The sequence below is a fragment of the Papaver somniferum genome, unplaced genomic scaffold, assembly GCF_003573695.1.
Source record: "Papaver somniferum cultivar HN1 unplaced genomic scaffold, ASM357369v1 unplaced-scaffold_57, whole genome shotgun sequence".
Lineage (NCBI taxonomy): Eukaryota > Viridiplantae > Streptophyta > Magnoliopsida > Ranunculales > Papaveraceae > Papaver > Papaver somniferum.
Window position 1 is genome coordinate 833,307 of NW_020648415.1, and position 13,435 is coordinate 846,741.

The window sequence follows — 13,435 nt, forward strand, 5'->3', positions numbered from 1 at the left end:
GGTGGTATCCAAACATGTTATGATTATGAACTTTATTTGTAGATGGCTTCCTCTATGGTAAAGGTAGAAAATATATCTAGCCGATCTATGAAGGACCTATCGAAATGAATAATATTAAAAAAGAAAAAGAAAAAATCTCAAACGATGTATGATCTTATAATTTTTTGGTGGATAAGATTTAAATTTTAATGGTAGAGTTTTTAGAACCAATATTGTTAATTAAGTTACATTCTGTTGCGGATAATAGGTATGAAAAACTGCCTCTAAGTGAATGGTATATGGATTCTTCGCTATTTATAAACAAGGATATGTCACAATCGTTTGAGTTCTTGCTAGATAAACTGAAAGTGAAACTTGATACATGAAAAGCAAAGCTAATAAATTGTCTGGTGTTGACAATTGTGTTCATCCTTGAAACAATAAGAATAAAATTCCTACAAGGAGTTAACTAATAAATAAAAAGAAATAACATCTACTTAGATATCACTGGAAGCATCATTAGTTTTGAGACTTTGAGTTTATATATCTTCAACAACATCCACGAACTCTGCGGGGAAAATCTCTTCATTGAGAAGGTCAGTGACATGTAATTTCATAAGAACAAGGTCAGATGAAACCTTTTTCAATTCAGTTCTCAACTTATCTTGACCTCTCCAGGATTCAACAAGTTGGAGTCTTCGTCGCCTCAAATTGTTTTAAAAAATCATAAGCAACATTAGCAGAGATCATGTCCTTTTGTTCTCATCTTGATGATCATATGCAAATTAGCATTTCGCATTGGGATGGCCCTTAGTAGTATAAGAGTTTCCAACCTCATCTTCTATCAGAGTTCTTTTCTTCTTCCCTTTTGACCAAATATCACTCAATTATTGTCAGGTGTCACTACACCAAATTTAGTGGCTGTTGCAAAGTGGGTTCGCAACAGTTCTTCTCTGTTACGAAAGTCGACTGCTGCAACGTCGAAAGGTCGCAACAGCTACTGCAGTTGCGAATTTGGCTTTGACCGATCAAAACCATATTTTGACCGGTCAAAACCAGGTTAAGCAACACCAAAAAAAAATAGTAACCAGAACAGGTTTTGACCAGCAACATTTCCCTGAAACAAAATCAGGTATCCCATGTTCATTTAGAACTCAAATTAATCCAACAAAACCATGATGAACTCCATCCATTTACACAAAAAGTAAGACATTACAAAAATTATATGAAGGATTGTGATTTGGATATATCTATAAATTCAATTTCACACACCAAGGTGATCTTACAAAGTTACTTAGAGAAAAAAGAACTCTCACATTGAAATCCAAATACATAAAGCCTGTTCAGTTAGAGGATGATGTGACCAGATATCTACAAAAAAAAAGTAGTTCGATAGTATGTCAGAACTCATAATCAATCTCATACAAAAGTGAATTAAAATTTCGCAAATTTCAACTTCATTTTTATCTCGAGGATTTAATGTAGAATGAATTAAGAAAAATCTCATAACAAGTCAAGGCTTACCGATGCTGTGGTATTAGAATATGCTTTGCAGCACTAGAATCTGTTGTTGCTGCTGTGGCAAAGCATTAGAATCTGTTGTTGTGGTAGGTACTAGGAATTCATTGTTGTTTACTGTAATACAAGTTGCTATTGCTGCAGTTGTTAAAGAGGCCAAGTGCTAACTGATTAGTTAGATTGTACCCTGCAAAGGAGTAGTGGTTGAAAAGGCCAACCATGTGTGCCAATCTCATCATGAACCCAGGAACCAATATGACCAGAATCACTAAGCACACAAAGAGGATTATCCTTACCTTAGATTTAGGGAGAAGCCTGACAAGGAAATAAATCAGTCCTTGTAGAATTTCTTGAAGATCGCCTATCAAGCCTCCTGAAACCATCAACATACTCAAAAACCACATTGGTTAACTTCACTACGTATGTTGAAGCCGCTGGAGGTGGCACAAATGTTGTCATTGCCTGTACGTTTAATGATTTCATTAGTTTTGGCAAAGTTTGCAATGAGAGCATGATCAAAAAATTGTCCATCAGTGCATGAATTTTCCACTCACCTTGTAAGTCATCATGTTAAATAATGATATCTTTCCACCGGTTGCGGACATTACATATGTATCATTCCTTGAGAAAGCTATGCATGGAACTGCTTCTTCAAGGTTCAGACCTGACTACTGCGATATCATGGGTCATAAGAAGACCATTGTTTGGTTGCCAGTGTTGCGAAACAATGTTGGTGGTTTCCTACAAACCTCAGCTGATTCAGAAAACTTTATTCAGGAACCTCAATTCACTAAAAATACTAAAACTACAAAATGGAAAGAAACGTACAGTATTATGAAGAGAATTACCTTTCCACTTGAAATCTATTCACCTTTTTCCCGACTTCCTATTTATCGCATGCACAACATAATTTTCTTTTTCTTTGTATATCATACCTTTTAATTTTTGTAGACCCGTAAATATTGATTGTTTTATCTTCTTCTTTTACAGTCAAGGTCTTTGTATCTAGAAATCTCCTTCCTGCACAAACAAGACCAACAAAAAGACATTAAGGCCACAATAAAAAATTAACATACAACTAAAAAGACTATGAATTTAAGCTCACCCTCCATAAAATGCAGCAAGTGGAAACTCCCCTTCAGCCACCTGCTCCAACAAAAGAAAATAAGTAATCTTAGGCCTTAGCGAAAGAAAATATCAATAAATCAAATATTACAGACTTAGTGACTCTAGAATGACCTACTCATTCTTACTAAATATTGTAACCCATAAATCAGGATCAGCTGTGCCTCCAATATTTGGGTCAATAAAAGGCAATACTTTTACAAATGATTTTAGAGGTCTGTTATAGAAACATCATAAATCGTCCTAAGTTTACCTGTGGGGAAAAATCAACAACCATACCAGCTGCAAAGCCAGCACGCTTAGCAAATCCTAGGATCAATTCAAGCTGGTCATTGCTTTTAGGGTAAACACCGATATAGTGATCCAAGAAATGCCCTGCAATGAAATTGCGCCATTTCAATACAGGTCTACATGAAATATAAACTTAATAAGATGTTAAAAATAACCAGTTTAAGACATACTTCAATCTCAGTCTTGGATTATGAGAGGACCTATCTGCGTAGCAAATCCACTGTTTGATTTGCGACAACAAGTACACATTAAAGTCAGTGAGTAAAGCATTCGAAAAAGAACAATTTTCCAATTCATGCATGCACCAAAATACATACTATACTGTACCAATTCTGAACCAAGCAATTAAGCTTTAGAGCATAAAAATGATCCAGAAACAACGCACATTTTACATAAGAGGTTAAAAGAATTCCAACCTGCAGCACTGAGATGCCAATATCACCATTAATAACTCCATCCATAAAACCCAAGTCCTGAAACCAAAAAGCGACAAATGTTTATAACATCAGATAGTTAATAAACATTGATAGAAAGAGAAAATGAACAAAGTTCCCTTCAATCAATAATAATAATAATAAAGTACCAGTACTATGAAAATGGTGTTTATGCAGTAAGCAAGTTACAATTATTGCGAATGTATTACTTCTGCGTATGCTTAAACTTGTCATGTATTAAAATGTAATAACTCAATGGTTAACCAAATGCATCAAATTAACTGCTTACATTTCTGTTAATTCTTAACAAAAAAATATGGAAAAGAGCAGTAGACCTGCCTGCTGCAAAGTAACAATTTGTTCTGCAGTACCCCAACATTTTTCACAAAATCATACCTCGTACCCCAACAACCAACCAATCCATCACCAATTACTAGATGTGAAATCCTGGTTGTTATTGATAGTGCAAATGATCACTACTGTAAGAGCAAAATAAAGCAAGGTGCTATAAATGCTGCAACCTTTACATGAAAATAAGTGGCTAAATTCTATCTGTTGGCCTCATGGCTTCCACAGAATTTACTGAAATTGGTTAGTTTTAACTAATAATTGGTCTCATGGCTTCCACGAAATTTACTAAAAGTGGTTTGTTTTAACTAATTACCGGTCTCATGGCTTCCAAAGAATTTTGAAGTAATTTCATTCAGTAACTTGCAGCTGTCAGCCATATGCATTAAGAAAATGTGAACTTCTTATGCAGTAACAAATTCCATACAGATAAGACTTGAAACAAATAATTAGCAGTATCCTCAAAAGGTCATAAAATTTGTAAGGACAAATAACTTGGAACTAGGACAAGCAGTAGCAGTATTTAATTCCAAGAACTAAAATAGCCATCACTAGCCACATTGATCAAAATAAAATTACGCTAGCAGTCTGCAAGATACCTTTCTAATTAGGTTGGTTGTGAACCTAGTGGTTAATGATATAATGACAAGTAGTATGCAGTATTGAATTTTAAGTCATGAATAAAAAATGTAACTGAGCATGTGGGGGTTAACGATGCAGCTTGGGAACTAACTGAATTAACCAATTGAAATATTTATACAACTGTGGAAGTACGGATGAAGTGTGTATTTGCTAGTAACAACTCAGACTTGTTATCGCAAAGTAACAAGATCCTGAGATGGTTAAGAGGGACTAATAATAGCAATCGGCATATACAATTTATCATTTCTTTTTTGGGAAGTACATTAAGTAAGTTTCTAAATATTAGAAGGATCCTACACAAATACACAAAAATCATAAAATGCTTTCAACTTTCATTTACTAAACATGATTATGAATCATACAAATATTTAAAAATCATTGGTTCCAGAACTACAATGTACAATAATAGCTTCTCAGAACAATATTTGTGAACTTTGATAAAACTAGAGGCCGGTTGTACTGAGGTTTCGGCACCTATGTCCAATCTGCAGCCCTGAGCTACCTAATCCTTAATATTGCAAACTATGACTCACAAATCATCAAGACGGCAATTTGAGTCGAAAATAAACAAAAAGAATTACCTGACACATATCGCTTAGCAAAGATCACCTTCTACATCCCGCTCCAACGCAACATTTATTATCAAAACAAGACTTAGATTAATCAAATGAAGATCTAGCACAAGCAAATCAAATTTACACAAAAAAAAAACTGACCGTTTCACTTGACATCGAATCAGATATCTAAGCCAGTCCATTGGTTTCCACTCTCTGATAATGTTTCTCCGCTTAGTCCAGAGCCACAACCTAAAAACAAAACACAGAGTAAATAATCAAAAACTAATTCCAAACTTTAGCCGTATACTAATAAAATCACAAATTTAAGTATCAAACATGAACTTGCCAATATCAAGGAGCAGTAGCAGAACATCATCGCCGGGAAACACAAGAAGCTCTAATACTCTCTCAGAAAGTTTTACCTTTACACCATAAAATCGACTAGAATTAGTAAACGAAATCAAACTATTTGATTATAATTGATAAAAATATGTAGAGGAATTATGATTATTAAACCTGAATTTCAGTGATACGAGAAGACAAGGTATGTTTCCTAGCTTCATGACAGTTTTGTGCACCAAAGCTGAAGGGTACTTCTGTTTTTTAGTCTTGATAGTAGCCAGAACAATACCTGAATTTTTTCCAGCTTGAACTGAAATACTCTTTGCAGTATCTCACCCTACAATACACCAAATTACCACCAACATCAACAAATCTTAACAAAAACCCTAAAATCTAAACAATAGAATCGAAACAAAACCCAAATTAGAAACTCAAAAGTACAAAACCAGTTGTTGTTTACCAGAGTGTTTGAAGGTGTTAACGCTGCAGAGATTGTTAGGTTCTTTACTCAATTGAACCATTTGATTTCCATTTCCAAACTCTTTGACGAGGAAAACGTCAATCCTCTTCACGATCTCTCAAATAAAAAACCCTAGAAATTTATGGATTTCACACAAATCAGATTCAACCAAACCCAGAATAAAAAAATCAAACATAGGGATGAAATCAAGCGAGATACTCCTAATTATACTTACAAGGAAATAAGAAGTTTAGGGCTTTTCTTCTTCGTTGTGCTGCTGCTCTTGAGAGTTTTGGAGACTACATAAGAGAGACTGAACCCTAAAACAACTTTTGTATGTAAACCTCAAACCCTAAGGAGAAAAATAAAAAGGTTGGCTTGATTTGGGATTTGATATCTCTGAAATCTTCGAATTTCAGACATGACAAAAGAGAAGGAGAGATGAGAACGAAAGAGAAAGAGAGATGAGAATGAGATAGAATAGAGTTCGATGATAATAATAGGATAAACCCGAGTCAGTTTCACATCTGAATGGGCTGAAATCGAGTCAACTTAAATGTGTGTGTAGCCACACTCACGAGTCGCACGCGTACAACCCAATTTAGTTGTGAATCGTAAAAGGTTCAAACAGTTGCGAGTTTTGTAACAGTGGTCACCGTTGCAAATGTTTTGCAACTGAAAATTCGCAACATAAATAAGCTGTTGCGACTTCTAGTTACTAATCCTGAATTTGGTGTATTGAGTCTTCTTCCATGTTTTAATGAGACAGGGAACGTGGAGACATGCTTAATTGCAAGAGAGGCTTGAACGAGAAAACTCTATTCAAGTGTGTGGTATATATATGGCGAACTCAAGAGGTATTTCCAAGAATAGGGTCAGTCTCGTGACCACTTTCTGGAAATTGGGTCAAAGTAGGAAACAAAGAGTTTCCCTTTGATTAACAGTTCACAATATGTTTTCCTTACCAAGAGTTTAAACAAACATAAACGTCTTTTAAGAGAACTGGCAAACACTGTGCTAAACCCAAAGGGTAACTAAAAGCCCAATATGAACACTTTTCTTTAGACACATATTAAATCCATCAATATTGCTTATGTTTAAATATCAACTTAGATCATCTTCACTTTCTTGGTTAATTTCTTCACTTGATTGAGATTGACCTTCACTATGGGTTAAAACATCTATGACATCTAACAAATACTCCATATTCGATCTCCATCAAGAGGTATGTAGTATTTGTTTTCTCTATCATATAGAGATTCATCCATCTCAAATTTGTCACTGGAATCACTCATTTTGGTTGAGTGAATCAAAACCTAGGGTGTCACAAATATCACAAAAGTTTTTCTTTTCTTCTCCTCTAAACTTTTTTTTTTTGAACTCTAAAATCTGATTTTGTTTTGATTTAGAGTTAATATAAGTGAAACTTAATCATTAACACTAAACTAGATTGTCAACACCAAACTACGTAAGGGTTAAATAGTCCTTTTCAGTCCGTCCAACTGGTTCAGCCCCTATAACAGGTTACTTTTAGTTGGTCTCATCTTCATCAAGTGTGAAAGAAGAAAATTTTCTTCGAATATATTTTACATTTTTTATCACGGCCGTTAAATAAAAAAGTTTACATTATACATTATTTTTTTTTGGAAATGAAAAAGTATAAAGTAAAGGAAAAAGATAAAACCCACGTAATACAACAACTAAAAGTATTTCGATCACAGCACCGAAAAAACCAGTTAGAGATGTTGACATAATTCCGAGTTTAATTCTCTTCTGTCACAATCTACAAAAAACAAAAAAAAACAAAAACAAAAAACTCTCTTATGTTAGAAATAAACCGAAAGAGAAATGCTTATCCAAAATAGACATTTTATCGTAGTTAAGGTATTTCAATTTCCCCAATTCTTTCAGTTTCTCCCCTATTTTAGTAAGTCTCAGACTCGGTTTTTCGGTCATTTGAGGAATAGTTTGTGACTCGGAACAGGGACAGAGCCAGGACTTAAAGGTTGTGGGGTCGAAAAAAAAATTCTAATATTCACAAAAAAAAATTTTAACTGAATCAAAATCGTCGTTTAAAATTTTTACCTTCGTACAAGTTCCACTGCAATTTAGTATTCGGACACAACCATCAAGATATATATCAAGCTCCAAAAGCATTTTTAGCACAGCTTCCTCCTCAACCAAACAAATTACAGGACTGGACTATGCTTTGCATATGCAAACTTTATCCTTTGGATCCAGGGTTGAGATACCTGTAATAAAGACAGAAGGAGTTCAAAAGCATGACTGTTGAACGAGCTAGCAAGCAAACTTATTCCAACTAATATGCTTATATACAGAAATGTAAAGCTTACCATTTTCGCTAAAATAGATGAACTCATCCCACCAACCACAACATGAATCTAATAGGAAAAATGTAAATTATACGTAACATCTCTTTTCCAAAGAGTATTATATATATTAACAAAAAAAAGGATCTTGTAGTTGATTTGTCTGATAGACAATATACATCTGTAATTACATCAACTGCAAAAATCAAAAGATCCATAACCATAAGTCTTCCAAAAAGATGGAGAAAATAAATCATTCATGTAAACCCAACCTGATGCTAATTAATCTATGTTATATCATCTTCCCCATTTCACATTGTATACGCAAGTACCAACCTACAGCATCCCCCATTTCTTGCACTTCAGTTTGTAAAGAAAAAGCAAGCTCACCAAGTTCATTTGTACTGCCACCACCTCGTTTTGAAGGCCATGATAAATCAACTGTCGCCTTCCTTTTGTAAAACCTCTCCATCGACAATTGAGTTTTCATAGATCACGGAATTGGTTGCATAAACCTACATTGGTGCTTTAATTAGAACATTGTAAATAAAAAAAATCTACAAAATCAAACAAAACAAAAGATTGATGCTTCAAATAAAAACAATATGAATTAAATTTATTTTTTTGAGAAAACCCTAAAAATTCAAATAAAAGACAAGGGTCTGATTACTTATGGATTAATGAGTATTTTAACGAATCTCACTCTAGTTATGTGAACTGTGATTATAGTTATAGAGAAGACGAATTTTGCTTTTGATTAAGAAAAAAATAAAAACCCTAGCTTGAAAATACCCAAATCGAACTAAATGATCATATATATTTCTGAATTAAAATTAGAATAAAAAGGAAATCATGGTGATGAATGTACCTTAAGCGTCACCTTTAACTGATTTGTGATCAGAATCATCAGCTAATAATCTCTTGCGGAAGAGATACACAGTTACAGAGAAGAGAAGGTTCTCTTTTTTCTTTTGTTGTACTCTGCAAAGAGATAATGTCGGTAACTCGGGAAGATGAAGAAAACTAAGCTAATAATAAAAATTATCAGTTTAACTTTGACCTCTTAGAAATGGTAAGACTTCAATTATGCGATTTATATTTGCACCCACAAGACTCTATTATTACAGAAAAACCAAGCCTAATCTTATTAAATTTGACATTTCAGTGGGTGCAAGCGCACCCATTTGCGCTCACATGCCTCCGTCCCTGACTCGGAATTAAACTACGGTAAAGTTGGTTTCAATTCTTTAGGACATGGGTCCAAAATTTAATGAAATTGGGCAGGAATTGCGAAGAAATTGAGGTGGTCCGCAAAAGAATAGCTATCCAAAATAGTTTGTGACTCGGAATTGAACTACCGTAAAGTTGGTTTCTTTAGGCCATGGGTCGAAGACTTAGTGAGAAGAAGAGAAATTGAGGTGTGGTCGGCAACTATTGATCAAGTACAAGAAGATTCTATTATGGATCCGATAGAAGAGTTGCATGACAAAAGCCCCGTTTGGGATTGTTTTTTTCAACCAAAAGCACTTTCTAACAAATTTGTAACAAACTTTTACCAAAAATTGTGTTCGGTAATTTTTTTCAAAGTGCTTTTGGATAGAAGCACTTTCATTTTAGGCCTGCTTTTAAAAAACTACTCAGCACTAGCTTTTAAAAGCTGAAAAAACAGAAGTTGTGGACCCACGTAATTTGATTTAATTGATTCTCTATTTTAACCTTGTTATTTTTTTTATTATAAAAACATGTTTTACCCTAAAATATTATACACTTAATATTATATTTCTAACTTTTATATTATATCTCTATTTTCTCAAAATAATAATTACAATAATAATTAAAATAATGATATTTTTAAGCAAACCATAATCATAAAATTCTTTATTAAATACAAAATAATTATAAAAATAAATAAAATAAAATAATAAAATAAATATTATTTATATTTTATTAAATATATTAAAATTAGAAATATAATTTATTATAATAAAATTGTTTTTAAAACTAATTTTTGAAGTATGTCTAATTTCGTCATTAATTACATCAACAACACTTTAAAATATCAGACTATAAGATTATAAGTCCGTAGCACTATTTGTTTCCCTATTGTTATAGCATTACTTGGTCGAACTCACAAGCGTTGTTATATCAAGCTTGTTGCCAAATTTAGTTGTCAAAACTATATCTTGATTTCTAGTATACATTTAGTCAGGTCTCGGATTAAGATAGAAGTGTGCAGTTGAGAATCGGATATCACTGCGTTCTACCGTTTGAAGGCAAAGATCAACATGAGATTTGGAGAACTTCAATATAAATAGGTAAGTGAAGACTGGACCACCTATTTCTATGAGATATTGTCTCATGACTAAATTAGACAGTACATGCATAACTGAAATTTTGAGTCAACTTTATCGTAAATATTGTTCTCGAAATATGACTACTTATACTTAAGAACATTTGTTCATACTTGATGAATTTGGTTATGAACAATTTATTGTGCATGACTTAAATTATGATTCAAGATTTAATTATTTGAAAATAGCCTAGAATAGTTATATGTGTCATTGATGTTATTCGGGAATGTTTCCAATTGATTATTAGAGAGATATATAACTATTGTTAATCTGGATACATGACATTATGCATACCAGTTCACATACTGGGAGAACTGTTATAAGTCCGGAGCCGCGGAATATGTACTCAGTACATGTACCGGCATAGATATAATTCGGCAACGACTTTGTGGGACTCATACCCGGTATCCATACCACAAAAAGTCAGTGCCTCGTGAACCAGAAACGATACGCATACCCAGTATGCAAACCGGAAAAGAACTGTTGGTTTTGATATCAAAAACGTTACACATACCAGGTATGCAAACCAATGTAGTCAATTGCGGCCGAGATAGCCGGAATTTCGGTGAGAATTCCATTTTTCGCACTCAAGCTAACGAGATCATCAATTTCTTCGAGACGGGAAGTAACCGGGAATGTCGCTGAAATTGGCCGAAACTGGCCAAAAAGAAACAACCGAGATGAGGGTAGTTTGGTAAAATCAGTTTAAGCCCTAAAAATCAATTTTTTTTCTGAATTTCTGACTCCGTATGATACTTCATCAAATCTATAAGTTAGATTGATGTTCTCGTCACCCAATTCGAACTGAAATAAATAAATAATCAATGGTGATAAACCAAAACTAGTGTATACCCACGGTTCATTCAAATACAACGATGAAAAGTCTATGCATGATTGTTTGATGGAACTTGGAAGAAGAGAATCTTTGGGGAGTTTAATTTGTACTCTTACCTGTGAATTTAATGTAGAGACGAAGAGATTTACAAGGATGTCGTCTCTTATAAGTACAATGGTGGTGATAAGTCAATGAAACAAAAGAAGAAAAAAACAATTTGATTTTGGTGGTGATTGAAAATCGATGCATAGAAAGATACTTGCAAATTGTGAGGGATAAAAACTTGCACCTTAGATCAGGTGGAGAGGAGGAGAGGAGTAGGCTTACATTTTTCTGATGCAAAGTAAAACGAATTGTGGTATATTTTTTCTAGAAATTTCTGAAATTGGTACCGGTATTTTAACCGAGTATCTCGGGGAGATGAAAACATCTCGTTGTCTCGGACCTAGCTCAGACACTCCGAGACACGAGATAAACTATATTGATGCAAACCATAAATGATCTGTGAGTTCCTGAAATTGTTTTTTATCTTAAGGGTATCCATACCCGGTACAGTACCATGACAAAGACATTCACGAACATGTATAGTACACATACCAGGTACACGTACTACCCTGTTGAATATTTTCAGATCCATCAAAATTATTTCTATGAGATAATCTTCATTTGATCAACTCTTAAAAACACTATCTAGACATTTTTGATCATATGTGTGATTCATGAAAAGTATTAAAGTATTACATGAAAATGGTTAAGTATATAGTTCAATTGGATAATTTCGGCTAACCTACATGAACATGTCATTATACAAAGTTCGGTTATGGTTCATCCTAACCAGAGTGCATATTCTGGTATCTTAATCTCAAGTCAAATTTTTAATCCAACAATGATTATTCATTGTTTGGTTCCAAAGCTATCTTAGATTAAACCTAAAGCAACCTTGGTCTTGAAAGTTTATAAAAGAAGAACCTCTAGCAACCACGTGATTTGAAAATGTCCGACAAAATCCTTCTTTTTCATTAATATAATCTCACTCATGTTGTTCTCTTGGGAATGACATCAAATGGGGAGAGTTCTTAAATGAACTTTTGCTTAATTGATATATCTTTGTGGGGAAAGCGGATGTGGAGTTTAAAGGGGATGCTTGTATCTTAAATCTCCTAGATGAGTGTTAAGTATTTTTTTTATTATGTGATATCATCTAAATTAAAGTTGATGTGAATCATTTTAAGTCTTGAAATATCTTTTTATTGGATTCATTACGATCCCATAATTTTTGTGCCTTTGCCAATTTTTATTGACAAAAAGTGAGAGAATAAATTAGTATTTTCGCACTACATACATATGATTTACGGATCATTATGTATGGGGAGTAAATCAATATCTATAGGTTTCACCTATTATGAAAAAGATGTAAGCATATATTAAGGGGTAGAAACATATCACAGTAGTATTACTTCAAAGTTGTGATACAATTGAAATTTGGAGAAGATAATAATACCATGTTTCTGTATCACGACGATTAAGAATATATGTTTTCAAAGTTGTTATCGCTACGAATCTTCAACAACAACGATGTTGAGTTGAACATGTTCGGAATCATTGCAACTTGAAGTAACGAAGAATTCAAGGAGTTGAAGAACCAAGGATAACAAGCATAATGGATTATGAAGTTTTGAAGCTTTTCTTTTAATCCATATTTATTGGTAGTTTTGTCACTAAAATTGACAAAGGGGGAGATTGTTAGAGCATTAATCGGTCGAACTCACAAGTTTTGCTATCTCAAGCTTGTTGTCAAATTTAGTTGTCAAAACTATATCTTGATTTCTAGTCTACATTTAGTCAGGTCTCAGATTAGGAAGTGTGTAGTTGAGAATCAGATATCACCCGAATAAAGCGGGGTATAACAATCACACCAATAATTCGTTCGGCAATCTGTATGGACTAACTCTACTATAATTCTGAGAGCACCGACTTAAAAGAGAGACTCAATCAATAAATATATCAAAGAGATAGAAATCTATGAGCCTGATTGATATGAGAAATACGTGGACAGTACCAAAGACTAATGACCAAGTGTCAATCAAGTTATATCCAACAAACAAGGTCGGATTTATCAACTGTGATTGAACTACGCAAAACCTGTGATATTTCAATTATATAAACAAATATAATGCGGAAAATAAATAACACAGACACCAGAAAGTTTGTTAACGAGGAAAC

At 33.6% G+C, this 13,435-nt stretch overlaps 1 long non-coding RNA gene and 1 pseudogene across 1 annotated transcript; both read right to left on the reverse strand.

The window, feature by feature from the left end:
* Positions 1-1,208: 1,208 nt before the first annotated feature.
* On the reverse strand, positions 1,209-5,094 carry LOC113343253 (annotated as a pseudogene).
* Positions 5,095-5,239: 145 nt separating this feature from the next.
* Positions 5,240-6,146, reverse strand: LOC113343347. The gene is made up of 4 exons (XR_003357167.1): positions 5,932-6,146; positions 5,697-5,828; positions 5,411-5,573; positions 5,240-5,316 (listed from the first exon to the last, which is right to left on the reverse strand). It is a non-coding gene; the product is annotated as an uncharacterized LOC113343347 (long non-coding RNA).
* Between the last annotated feature and the right edge of the window lie 7,289 nt (positions 6,147-13,435).